Here is a 9,421-nt window from a genome sequence, read left to right as displayed (position 1 = left end):
TACATCTCCTTTTAAAAGTTTATATATTCTGGTTTAGCTAGTTATATATTTTTTTATGTGACTATTGTCAGTTGAAGGCTAAATCAGCCTCTAGGCGCAGACCCAAGGCCATTTAAGAAGGCTGTTTGGAATTGAGTCAGTCAAACACCTGCCATCTCTAGGTCCACCATATAGTTGGCATAGTTCAGTTACCATGCTTACGTTTAGCTCTTTTTTTAACTAACAAGAGTGACAGGTGAGGTTTTAGCATGGATATAAATAATCATCTCCCCATAAGGGTCACAATATTAGGTAAGAATTATGTACCAGGAACTAACAATTGTGCTAAATATACTTTATTTAATATTTAATATAAACTTTATAGGTGTATGCTTTTATAAAATAGGGGTTGTGATTTATTGTTTATGACACATTAAACATTAAAACATTATTTTATGAACAATCCAGTTTTAAACAGACATTTGAAAACTTGTTATTCCAAGTTTTTATTGATATGGGTTGAATAATTTCTCATACCATGTTTTCCTAATCTCTCTGTGATGTATCCTGTAGTGCCTGGGTTCCAAACATAAAGCCAAAGAATGCAATCACGTGTATGTTTCTGTTCATTTGTTCCAGGGTGCTGGGAACCAGGGTGGGGTGTTTAAAGTCTTTGACACTTTAATTACTCTCCAGAGAATTGTGAATAGATAATATTGGCTCCCCGTGGTTTCTTTGCACTATGTGTATCTTGTCAGAAGAGGTATACAGTGTTCTACAGTAATTCTTCCTGGTGTCACTACATTGGCTGGTTGATCTAAGATCTGATCTTAATCATCCTCTTAATGTTCACTTATTTTTTCTCATGAGAGGCCGTTCCATTGGCAATCAGATTCCTTATGTCATTTGGTGTAGCCAGGTGGCACTGAATATAAAAACCGAAAACTTGAACTGCATGTGGGGGAAAAAACAAAACAAACAAAAACAAACCTTTATGAAAATGTATGTCATATTAGATCAAAGGTAGCCAGGACTACTCCAGCAATCTGCCATGCTCATAAGCTTTATATGTGTATGTATACCATGTCATCTTTATCAAGGCTTCTTCCAGCGGAGCCCTTCAACCAAAACAACAAGTGAGGTGTGTGAGGCAGTTAACCAAGGAGGAGAAAAGTTCATGTGGAATGGTAGTTAAACTATTTCAAGGGAATGCAGTTATCAGGTTGCTGATAATGCTGGGGATTCCCAAAAATTCGGAATCTTCTACATATTTCAATTCCATTGATTGCATTCGGTAATCTCACCATGACATGCGCTAAAAAATCGCCCTGTAGTCCTTCATGGGGAAAGACAGGCCCATGAAGAGGCAAGGCACCGTAAAGGATCGTGTGCCCTATCGGAATCTTCTCTGATTTGCCTGTGTACTGTTAGGAAAAGCTTCAGAACTCTGCTGCCCAGAGGAGTCAGTCTCCCACCAGGACTGTGTCGGCATTAACAGCATATTTTGTGAGGATTTAAACACAACTATATAATGTCTGCCCGCATTAGGAGGGAGAAAGTTTCAGCCGAAGAGTTGATTGGCGGGTGTAAAATAATGCTGAAATATGGAACACCTGAGCATTGAGGTTTTCCCTCCTAATGAACTCCTTCCTGCAGAACTTCAACATTTAAGGAGAGTCTTCCTCCTGAAAAACTCGTTTGCAGTTACTGTGGAATTCCATACTCAGCCCAATGTTGCTCGTTTTATTTGAACTTGGGTGTTCACTCAATAGTGCAGTTAGACTAGAACAGGCCACAGTTTGCACAGTGGGATCGCCACTACTTATCAACTGGCTGATTTCATGAAAAAACCTTCACTTGATCTGATTATCCTTGTTTTACAATTATAATTGTTCTGCAATGCTCCTGCTCACAGAATCTGCTTCCAAACACACTTGTGGAGGGTAGGCCTTTGGTAGATGTAGGCTAAAAGGGATGTTTGCAGCGATTTGATGAATCCCTTCTCTAAAAACTGCTAACATTATGGCTGTGGCAGCTTCAGAGAAAATACAGCCTGCTTTCCTCATTTCGGGTTTTGTTATTGTTTGTGTGTTTGTTTGTTTTTGTTTTTATTCATTGACTTTGCTCTTGCACTACAAAGAGGTTAGTCACTCTCAAAAGGCACCTCAGGGAGGTGGCAATTTTCAAACTTTCCTCACCTGTCTTCAGCTGCATGCTTCCAAAGCATGAAGTTCCGAAATATGCCTGCCAACTGCAAACAGTGGCTTTTGAGCTCCTAAATCATAAGAATACGTGCTCTGTATGCTGCCAATGTTCATTGTTGGCCATGGAAGTTGGGGCTCTCAGAACTTGGGCAACGCTCCCCAGGTGGGCAATCACTTTGGAGCCTGGCAGCTGCAGCCTTGATGGGCCCCCTTTAACAACCTGCCCTGCCCTGCCTTATGGGAATAGTGGCCTCAGCTGCCAATCACCTCAGCAACCCCGGAGCCTCAGGAGGTTGAGGGCGGGCCACAGCCGCCCTCCACGCCCTGTGGCGGCCTAGGGAGGCCTGGCTCGTCCCGTAGGCTCTGGGCCACTGGAGAGGAGACACAAGTGCCCCTGAGCAGGCAGCCCTGCTGAGAGCTGTGCCAGGTGTCTCCCTGTCCTGTGCCAGAAGAGGTCGGACTGGTGGACCAAGATGCGGCGGTAGGTACCATTTCAGATCAAATTCATTTCTAAGGAAATTGGAGCTTAGATGGATGATATCGTGTGCTCTGGGAAGTATGTGTTAGAACTTGAATTCAAACCAGAGACATGCTGCACTCCAGCACCTGGGTTCTCTCAAATACACCCGCTTCAACTACAGACACTTTTTAACACCTGATTTTGAAAATTTCCTTCAAATGCCTGTTTTGCACTTAGCCATGCTTTCCAAATGTGTAAGTGTATGATATCACAGACACGGGGTATTTTAAAGATTAGCAAAAACCCAACACATAATCGTTAATTGGATGAATCGCTTGCCATCCTGTCTTTTTACTGATGAGGCCATTTGTAGTAGATATAAAAAATAAATAGACTTATATTCCACATTCACACAGTACATTATGGAAGCTAAATTTAGAACCTAAATTTCTTGCCTCAACTGGCTCTATTCCAGTTAACTTTATTAATGAACGACAAAAGAAAGATACCACAAATACAGATAAACATAATAAGCAAAACCAATTACTCATTTAGTTTAAAAGACGTATAAAGTTAGCGTAAATTGGGAAGTAGTGACATATGTCTGCTTTGCCTTAGAAAAGAGCTTCACAGATTATGACATTTGGAGAGACATAGGAGATAGCATTACTACGGCCAGTGAGGTAACCTGACCTAGGCTACTTCCGGCCAGGGGAGACTCCTCCAGGGCCCCAGCCAGATGAGCTAACAGGCCGCCCAAGCCCTACTTGACCACTAAAGGGCTGAGAGGGTCAGTATCTCAGGCACACCTATAACCAGGCTGATAATATATTCAGCGTGCATGTTGTATAGGCATACCATTTATTTAAATATTAAGATTCTCCTACTCCCTGTGGTAAATAACCAGTTCCCCAAATGCCATGATTGAAACAGGTCTTTCCATTCCAAGATCTCTCGATTGCCCTATCATACAGCAATAAAAGCTAAATCCACAGCAGCGGGATGCCTCCAGGACGCCATGTCCTTGGTGGTCATCTGCCTGTGACCCAGCATCGTGTGTCTTGACACAATGGGTGGTTAGTGAAATCTTAGAAACTTTGAGTTTGTTTTTTTTTTCTTTTTTTAGAAATATTTGATATATTATTTATCCTGAATCCCTATTTTAATTAAATGAAGTTGTTAGCTACCATTGAATACCTCTTAATACAGGAATATGGTTATAAAATATGCATAAGATTTTTAAATCAAATGTTACATTAGAATTACCACGTGTGCGATCAGTAGTGGAAAGTAAAATATGTTGTTTCAAACCACAGGCTATAAAACTAGACATATCTGGGTTTGAATATTGCTTCTAGACTTAGAGGATGAAATCCCTCTAAGATTCCATTGCTTTATTTCTGAAATGGGGATAATAACCTTAAATGCCTCTTTCTTCACCCTCACCTAATGGATCCTACGCCAGAGCATTACTATGTGATACCGAACATTTTAAAATCTAAATAGAATCTTACTCTCTTAGCATTTTCTCTTTATTTTTTTATTTTCTTTCAGCATTTAAAATAGCTCTAAATGAAAGTATAATAATATAGGTATCCTCTGGGAAAAATTCAGCTGCTAGTATTCTTTATAGAACATTTCAGAAGAAATTTCATGATCTTTAAAAAATCAGGTTTCTCAGGATATGAGCTTGATATACTTAGCAGACCACGTATTTTATTCTCCTTCAAATTGAATTTTTTGTGCTAAATAAAAAGGGGGCGACAATTATGTGTGTTAGATTAGTTGATGATAGTTCTCTTTGGCAATCTTGTTTGTGAATACTTTTTGTGGATGGTTGTTCTAAATAACGTTAGGGTAAAACTAGATTGAGTTTTACATTGTTACATTATGTCACTTATTTCTATAAATACCAATATAAAATGTAATGCCTATATATTCTCAAATTTTCAGTATATTTGGAGGAAAAAAACTGATGTTCATGAAATGTCTCTTTTTATGTAAAAGTATATTATGATGATGCATACCATAAAAAAAAGATATGCAGTTTTTGTTATTGAGATGCTTTGGTTTTAAACGTTATATGGTAAAAAAAAAATCTGTAGTTTTCCAATAAAGTATGATCAATATATGGCATTTTCAGGGTATGAGCTGATAAAATTGCTTACACATTAGGAAGAAATTATTTAAATTGGAAAAGTATGTCTTTAATTAAAGAATTAATACAAAACGCCAAAAGAATAAGGTGACAAAATTAACTGTGCAGATGAAAAAATATTAAATTTATATACAATTCATTAAAGAAAAACAAATAATTGAAAAAAATGTGAAATGGATATTTAAAATCATTTGTATATAGCTTTAAACAAGTTAAGTTTAATGTAGTTTTAAAATCTGCACTTGATTTGGGTTAACTAAAACAAAAATTGAAATTTTCCTTAAGTGTCAACATTTGGAACTTAAGATAAATATCAACTGAAATGTTTTGAAGCATATTTCTAAGATGGATAGTAAATTAACGAACAGTAATTAAAGATTTTGATTACTGTTTTGTAACAACATCTTCAAAATTTCACTTATATTCTTAACATATTTTACAACTTTACTAATATTAAATAATGTTCTGATTCTAAAATTGGTTTGTGTAATTAAATATTATTGATATTTTAAAATTAGATATTTTAATTAACCAAAGTTAGACATTTTCATGTGAAATAAAGTATTTGGACAAATAAATTTTACACTGAAAGACAATCTAAAAAACTAACCGGAGTGACATATGTCATTTATCTCATGTATATTTTTTTCAATGTTTTAAAGACTATGTGCTGCTAAAATAACATTTAGGAAGCATGTACCGTATATTTAAATAAGAGAATATTATATATTAAGGACCATCACCTAAACGCCAATGACATGCAGATCTTTCACTTATTTTCTTCTAATTAGCAGTGGATGTAATTTGTGGAAATTTTTTTCTTCATATCTGGTTGTGATCATTGTACATATACAATCATGTGTCTCGTTACCTTAAATACTTCTCTTTACATCAGCTACAATTTCTAATTGATATTTCTAATTACTGATTTATATTTCTTCCAAATGTCGTAGTGAAATTCTGCATGCATGTATTGACACGTTAGAATTATTTTATAGTTAGAAAACAAAACCCAAACTTGTTTAAGCCAATGTAAAGAAAATCACTAGCTTACGCCCTTCATGCATAAGTACAAGTGGTACTGTCATCGTCCTTTATGGAGGGAAGCATTGTCATTCACAGGTTCTCACAATGACCCACCAACTTTCCACAGATGGCCTGTGACTAAAATGAATGCCTGAGTAAAAATGGGTCCCTAATGTAAAAAACTAACTCCAAAAGAATCATGAGCTTAAATGTAAAGCTAGAAAACATTCCGGGGGGGGGGGATATATATATGAGACAAACTTAGGAACCTAGGAGTAGATAAAGTGTTTTTAGATTTAACATCAAAAGCATTATTTATAAAAGGAGTAATTATGATAATTGTGCATTATAAAAATTAAGTGCTTTTGCTCTATGGAAGACCCAGTTAAGAGCATAAAAAGGCAAAAGCTACACACCGGCAGAAAATATTTGTAAACCACTTACCCACCAAAGGAGCAATATCTAGAATATGTAAAACTCTCAACTCAACAGTAAGTTGAGGATTTTGCTTCTCTACTCATGGTCAGCACCACTTCTAAAAGAAAGTCAAAGTTTGTCTAATTCTGAGCAGTGCTGATTTACAGAATAGAAACGTGTATATTATATATCATATTTTCAGTTTTTAGTCCTTGGTATTATGGTTATTAGTAATCACTTATACTTTGAGGTTGATGGGAGGGAGGCCCTCTAACAGGACACAGTACCCTGAGAGCATGCTAAGCCTCTTATATAACCCCTTGGTGCCTTCAGCGCCTGCCAGTCACTGGTTCATATACAGTATTGCCACATAATAGTGGGGTACTTCCGGTCATGCCCAAATTTATGGGTAGGCAGATGAACTAGCTGAGAACATGATGCAAGCTTATATCCAAGTCCACATATTTGATTTTCTCTGAAAGAGGTGTATACTGTTTTTAAATTACACAAGTCATTGTTAAAGAGACGTTTTTTTAAAAAAAAACAAATCCCAGGAGAACCTGCTATGATACTCTTATCAGTGTGTTCCACGTGACATTGATCTGCTCTCAGCACTTTCAGCAGCATTGGATCTGTTAGATCCTGACCGGTGATAGAGCTGCTGGCTTCAATCTCGACCAGCTCATTTGCTTTCTCTCTGAACTCTAGTACATAGTGAAACATTTTCCAATAACAGAGTAAAAGTAGGATGACTCTTTTGGATGGGGGGTTTAAGGAACAACACATCCTTCACTTTGGAGGGAAAATCCAGTCATGCTGTGATCAGCAGTATTCTCGCGTGTTATGTACATGGTGTATGTAATCCCCATTAGTGTGGCTGGAACTTGTGACTATGAAAATCACTACTATTCTGTGGCCCAAGGGTGGGCCTACCTAATGAGGAGAGACATTTAAACGTAGAGTTTTTCCCAGCTGAATGCAGAGAAAGAAATCTGAGACATGCTCCCCTGCTGGCCTGAAGGAAAGCAATAGACAGGTTGTGAGCTGCCACTTGGGCCGTGTGGAAAGAAGCACAGGTGGCCTCTCTGGTCTAATGAACTACTAGGGACTGACATCTAGCAAGAAAACAGGGACATCAGTCAACCATACAGCTTCAAGGGGGTGACTTCTGAAAACCGGTGAGCTCAGGAGAGAACCCTAAGTTTCCAATGAGAATCACAGCACTGTCCGGGCACCTTCATTTCAGCCTGGCGAGATCCTGAGCAGAAATTCCAGAAAAGCCATCCCCAGACTCCTGACCCATGGGAACTGTCAGATGAGCAATTTGTGTTTTAAACTTCTAGGTCTGTAGTGATTTGTCACACAACAACAGAAAACTAGTACATGCCCTAGACCACTGAGAGAACTTCCATTTTCAAGAAATATGTTTTCCTTTTTTTCTCATGTGTTTTCATGTGTGCTTTTATTATGGCATAAAGGGAATTTGCTAATCCTACCTTAACTATTAGTTATTCATAGGGAGTAAGCATCCAGCTTGACATCAGACTGCCCGGGGGTAAGTCCCGCTCAGCTGCTTCTGAGCTGTGACTGGGGACACGATACTTAACAACCCTGTGACTCTTTCACCTCAATTACGAAATGAAGTTTATAATATTAACTCTTTCACTGGGTTTATGCTGAAAATTAACAAAGTATGTTAACATATAGAAATGATAAATATTAGTTGGTGTTACTGTTGATGGTATAACTTTAGAGCCTATCAACATGATATCAACATAGTCTCATAGCATTACATCCTGCAGGAGTGTGACTAACCTAAGATGCCTGAAAACTGCATTAGGGCACAGCGCTAGAGGGCTGATCTATCCCAGTGGCAGTTTCTTCCAGGCGAAAGCAAGCTACTCTGTTTTAATTTGTGTTCCATTGAAATTCCTAGATCAATAAAAGCATACTAATTGCCAAGACATATATTTGCATGCTCTAATAAGCAGAATACAGCTGCATAGCAGGCACAGTTGGATGTACTAAATGATGTTACAGTAATTGATTATTAAAGATTTATTAGTCTTTTACAGTAGTCAGAGGAGTCAAGAGAATAGGGATATGCTGTGGATTACAGGGCTGGAATCTTTCAAGTTTTTGAAGCTTACACAAATCTTCAACTCTTTCAGGGAAGGAAAATAGCGAACATTTGTGCTTTTGTTATTGTGAGTATCAGCGTGTCCTACTATGGTAAGTCAACTGACTTCAGAAGTCAAGTAGCCCGAGTGGGAGTGCTGCTGTGTACCAGATATCCCATTCCACTCCATACTCAGGAGTTGATAAAAATGCCACGTGAATTTCAGAAACACACTGAAATGAATGTCAAGAACGTGGTGTTAAAATTTAAATTACTACCTTACTCCTCACAATGCCCATTCTGTACCATGAACTTCATTTAAATTCCAGTTCCGGAGAAATTAGTATTAGCTTGAATCTTAGATCCAATTAATCCTTTTAAAGTTTTCCTTTTATGATTATATGGGCTAAAACGTTCCAGTTTTTTAGAGAAGGCTACAAGGAAGACTAAAAGGAAGGCTGATAATATACATGCATGATAATTTTGTTTATTAATTCTTGTTTTTTGTTTACTTGTCTCAATGTTTTCTAGACTTCTCTTTGGCAGATTTTCACTTATAAATTGTTAGACTCTAAATATATTGTGACAGTGACAATTATGAGTATTCAAATTAGAACTTTTGATATTTAGAAAACATCTGAAGGAGGTAAAGGAAGTAAGCCACATAGATAATTGTGGCTAGAACTGTCTGGACTGAGGAGATATGCAAAGGCCCTGGGGTATGTTCCACGGAATAGCCACAAACTACAGTGGCTTTAGTGGATGAAAAAGCATATTAATGTTAACAGGTGAGGTCAGATATAACAAAAGCCCAGGTTGCATAAAGACGTGTAATACTTTTTACAACCTTTTATTTTAGTCTGATTAATAGGAAAAGCCAAACAACAGTTTTGAAGAAGGTTCAACATAGTTTAAATCAGAGGCTATTAATTGGTTGTTTCTTTCACTACAAACTTGTTGAGTATCCAATATTTAATTTATTTCTAAAATAACATTAGAAAATGTGTTAAAATAATATGCATGTCAATATTAATAAGCTAAAATAGAACTATTACATG

General features: G+C 37.2%; 1 pseudogene; it reads right to left on the bottom strand.

Annotated features, from left to right (window-relative positions):
- Positions 1–485: 485 nt before the first annotated feature.
- On the bottom strand, positions 486–6,967 carry LOC109371366 (exportin-4 pseudogene; annotated as a pseudogene).
- Between the last annotated feature and the right edge of the window lie 2,454 nt (positions 6,968–9,421).

Source organism: Hipposideros armiger, unplaced genomic scaffold, assembly GCF_001890085.2.
Source record: "Hipposideros armiger isolate ML-2016 unplaced genomic scaffold, ASM189008v1 scaffold_565, whole genome shotgun sequence".
Classification (NCBI taxonomy): Eukaryota; Metazoa; Chordata; class Mammalia; order Chiroptera; family Hipposideridae; genus Hipposideros; species Hipposideros armiger.
The sequence above is the reverse complement of the archived record's forward strand: the minus strand, read 5'-3'. Positions and strand labels throughout refer to the sequence as shown.